A 4,402-nucleotide genomic window follows, 5' to 3' on the forward strand; every position below is an offset into this window, starting at 1 on the left:
GCCCTGTTTGTTATTTTACCAGAGCTCTTATGTTTCACTCAGTGCTCCCACCAAACACCTTGGAGGACACATTAGTGTGATTTAGATTTCATTGGTGCAAACACCAGTCACACAAGCTAACCCATGGAGGCAGCAGCAGGCTTTGTGTTTGGTAAAGTCTGTTGGCTTAAACTAAGAGAGTTTAGTTTGTTAGCACAAAGAGCTGTCAGCTAAAGCCCCGAATGCACTTTGAATACAGATGAACTGAGAAAAACACTTTAAATACAGAAAACAGTCAAACTGACAACATCTTTTTCTGCTGATCATCCACAGCAGTACATTTAGCATTCATGCTAGCAGCAGGCTATGACTGTCCACTCGGCACCAACACAGGTAGGAGTGAGCAGTGATGAAGCAGGACTGTGGGCAAGTTTGAGCTACAATCCTATTGGCTTCTCAGTTTCTCCAAAGAAAAGGGGAAAAATTCTTGGTGTTGTGAAGATGTGAGTTGGTCTTGTTGTCGTGGGGCTGGAAGGATGCTGGCAGTGAGAGGCTTTTCATACAGTGTTCAGTAACAGAATGAGAAGCAAGCCACTGCACATGAAACAAGGTGCTTGTAGTGTTTGTGCCACAATGTCAGATCAGTTGTAGATTCACATGCAGACTTGTCCAGTGAAACCAATGCAAGTACTGCAGTACAGAGCAAAGACTAAGCAAGGGTGTTATTGTAAACCTTAACAAAAGACTGTTATGTGACAAAGAGTAAGTACATTATTTTTATGAGTTTCAGATTGTTTATCGTGTCTTTAATTTAATATTTCCAGTTTTTCCTTCCTATCTCATGAAGCTGTTACATTTATATTTTACTTTGGTTAAACTGAGCAATACATTTTATACAGAGCTTTTAATAGCAAACTCCTTTACAGTCCTTCTCCTCTCTCACACGATCACACGACTGATTTGTCTGCAGCAGCTGTGTTACTGCTAGTATTTTATTATGTGTGTAATCTCCTCATATTGTTCCTATGGTTTAGTTTGACTTCCTTCTGCAAACTCAGCTGCTCTGTTGCTGATACACGTCTCCATGAATGTGATTGATCAGATGCTGCCAACACCATGTGTTTCATGTGAACGCTCAGCTGAAACCCTGGGTTGACTTATCGAGTTAATAACAAGCTTCACGTGACCGTGAATGCTAAAGTGAATCCAGATAAAAGAAAGAGACCCTGCTAATGTTGGACTCACTTCTTAGTGTAGATCCCAGGAGGAAGTTCAACATAGCCAGCCATTCTTTGTGCTAGCTCGACCAAACCTGAGACCACAGTGCAGGATAATGATTATCATCTGTCTCTGTCAAGGACATTTAAAATCCACAAATAACAAAAATAATTATATTTGATCATTAAAAATATCTTTTCAATTAAAAAAGCATGAGCACACTGGTGGATTACAGAAACATGAAAACTCGTTAACAGTAAAGTTAATTTAGGCGTAAACAAAGTGTCAAACATACATAAGTAGAAGGACTGATGTTTGTGTTAAAATACCCTCTTAAAGCTGAAATACTGATTCAACTTCTTTACTCAAGTAAAGGTAAAAGAGTACAGGGTCTGAAATGTACTCACAGTATTAAAGTAAAAACTCCATCTTTGAAGGAAATTTCTGCCAGTTTTTGTGCAAAGTTACCTGAATTTCTACCTCCAACATTAATATGAGAAAATTATCTGAACTTTTATTCTAATTAATTTAATCAGCTTGAACATTTTGTAGCACAAAAGTAGAAAAACCCAAAGGGAATAAAAAATAGCTCCGTTTGCTGTTGCCTGCATTGTAGATGGGCGGCTTTTCCTCAACTCCTAAACAGGAAAATGAGTTTAGTCAAGTATTAAAGTGGGATTGAAGAGGTCAGGAAACCAGAGATCAGGTGTTGTGGTGCAGCATGGTCACAAGAATCATTTAGAAATGGGTCAAAATATTTTCTCTTCTAGATTTTTTGCACACAGTCTGATGTGCTGCTGCTCTGAGGTTTACTGCTCTCTGTGTACTTAGAAAACTGTGAGGTACAAGTAGATTTGACACAAGTTATAATGGCTGATTTCCATATAACGGTGGAATACAGGGACTTAATCGTTAAGTAAGAAGAAAGTTTGAAGCCTAATCTTAAAAGTAGAGATAGTGTCTGTCTCCTGAATCCAAACTGGAAGCTGGTTCCACAGAAGAGGGGCCTGAAAACTGAAGGCTCTGCCTCCCATTCTACTTTTAAATACTCTAGGAACAACAAGTAGGCCTGCAGTGTGAGAGCGAAGTGCTCTAATAGGGTGATATGGAACTACAAGGTCATTAAGATAAGATGGGGCCTGATTATTAAAGACCTTGTATGTGAGGGGCAGGATTTTGAATTCTAGATTTAACAGGAAGCCAATGAAGTTAAGCCAAAACAGGAGAAATCTGCTCTCTCTTTCTAGTCCCTGTCAGGACTCTTGCTGCAGCATTTTGGATCAGTTTAAGGCTTTTCAATGTCACTCTGAGACAGGATATTTCTAACTTTAGAGATGTTGCGCAAATGGAAGAAAACAGTCTTACATATTTGTTTAATATGTGCGTTGAAGGACATGTCCTGGTCAAAAATGACTCCAAGGTTCTTCACAATGTTACCGGAGGCCAAGGTAATGCCATCCAGAGTAAGAATCTGGTTAGATACCATATTTCTAAGATTTTCAGGGCCGAGTACAATAACCTCAATTTGATCTGAATTAAGAAGCAGAAACTTAGCGGCCATCCAGGTCTTTATGTCTTTAAGACATTCCTGCAGTTTAACTCATTGGTGTGTGTTATCTGGCTTCATGGACAGATTGAGCTGGGTGTGCTATGTCTTCTGATGATGCTGCCTTGGTGATTTTAACATCCATGTCTGCTGTGACTCTAAATTTCTGGTCAAGGACTTTTTAAATATTATTGACTCTTTTTACTTGACCCAGTGGGTTACTGGTCCCACGCATGAAAAAGGTCACACACTAGACTTGGAGCTTTCCCACGGGCTGGATGTGTGCATCACTGAACTATCTGAGTTTGGCATCTCCGATCATTTTCCTGTGTTGTTCACTGAAACGCTGCGCTGCTCGGTAGATAAGCCGTGCGCCTCAGCGCGTAAAAAGCGAGCGCTTAATGCTCTAACAGCCGCGCTTTTTCTGCTGCCTTTGTGGACTCTGGAATAATGAACTCCAGCTGTTAAAGTGTTGAGGACCTTTCGGACATTCTTCATTCTACCTGCACTGATATTTTGGACTCCGTTCAGGACTTTGCGCGCTAAGCATTTATCAGAGCTGTGGTTGAATGAACATACGCGCCCCCTTAGACGTGACTGTAGACGCGCCGAAAGGAGATGGAAAAAGGACAGATTGTATGTTTCTCTACAGATTTTAAGGAGATTGTATGTTTCTATACAGATTTCTGCTCACCAAGAAGCTGTAAAAACTGCAGACACAGTTTGTCTTAAACTTAGTGTTAGTAAACAGTCACAGGCCTCAGGTACTTTTTAATGTCCTCAATCGTTTTCTTCGTTCATGTGATAATGTCGGAGTCATTTCTTCACCAAGTATTTGTGATGATTTTTTAGCATTTTTAACAACAAGGTTCTATCTATTAGGGCTCTTGTCTCGCCGACTGCTGCCTCAGATCCGAGTCTTTCTCCTGTGTGCTCAGCTGTCTTAGAGCAGTTTGATCCTGTCTCCCTTAATGACTTGACTGCGGTAGTTTGTAACCTAAGATCATCACACTGCCCCTCTGATTGTCTCACCCCAACTACTCTTTCAAGGATTGTCAGGTTGGAGATTGGCCTATAATTAGCTAAGACAGCTGGGTCTAGTGATGCTTTTTAATAAAGGTTTAACTACAGCCAGCTAGGGATGGGTACTGTTTAGATTTGAAAACTTGCTAAATCAGAATCAGTTGCTGATGATGGCTTTTTTCTTTTACATTAATCACGTATAATCTTAACTCAAAGTGAACATAGACTTAATTGAAGTAACTCAGATCAGCCAATTCAAAATGCTAATTCAATCAACTCTGAGTTTATGGCTAGACTCAGTTTGTTGGCCCTGCACCTTAAAACTATTCCCTGTTTGTCCCTCATGTTTTTTGGATATTGTTTTCACATCTTATGTCACGGCTAGCGGGGCGAGCCATGTTGAATTTAATAAAGGACCCAAGATGCCGACACTACTGTGAAGTGAGTGAGCTTTATTGAAACGGTGAAGTGCAGTAGAGATGGCCTGTGCAGAAGCTAAGATAACCTCTACTGAAAAAACTAAAAAACTAACCCGAAACCTTAAACGGAGACACGGGGAGATAACACAGACAAACCAGCAACAAGCAGGAGAAAAAAAGGGCTCATATACACAAAAGAGCAATCAGGGAATGAGAA

Source organism: Neolamprologus multifasciatus, chromosome 3, assembly GCF_963576455.1.
Source record: "Neolamprologus multifasciatus chromosome 3, fNeoMul1.2, whole genome shotgun sequence".
NCBI lineage: Eukaryota > Metazoa > Chordata > Actinopteri > Cichliformes > Cichlidae > Neolamprologus > Neolamprologus multifasciatus.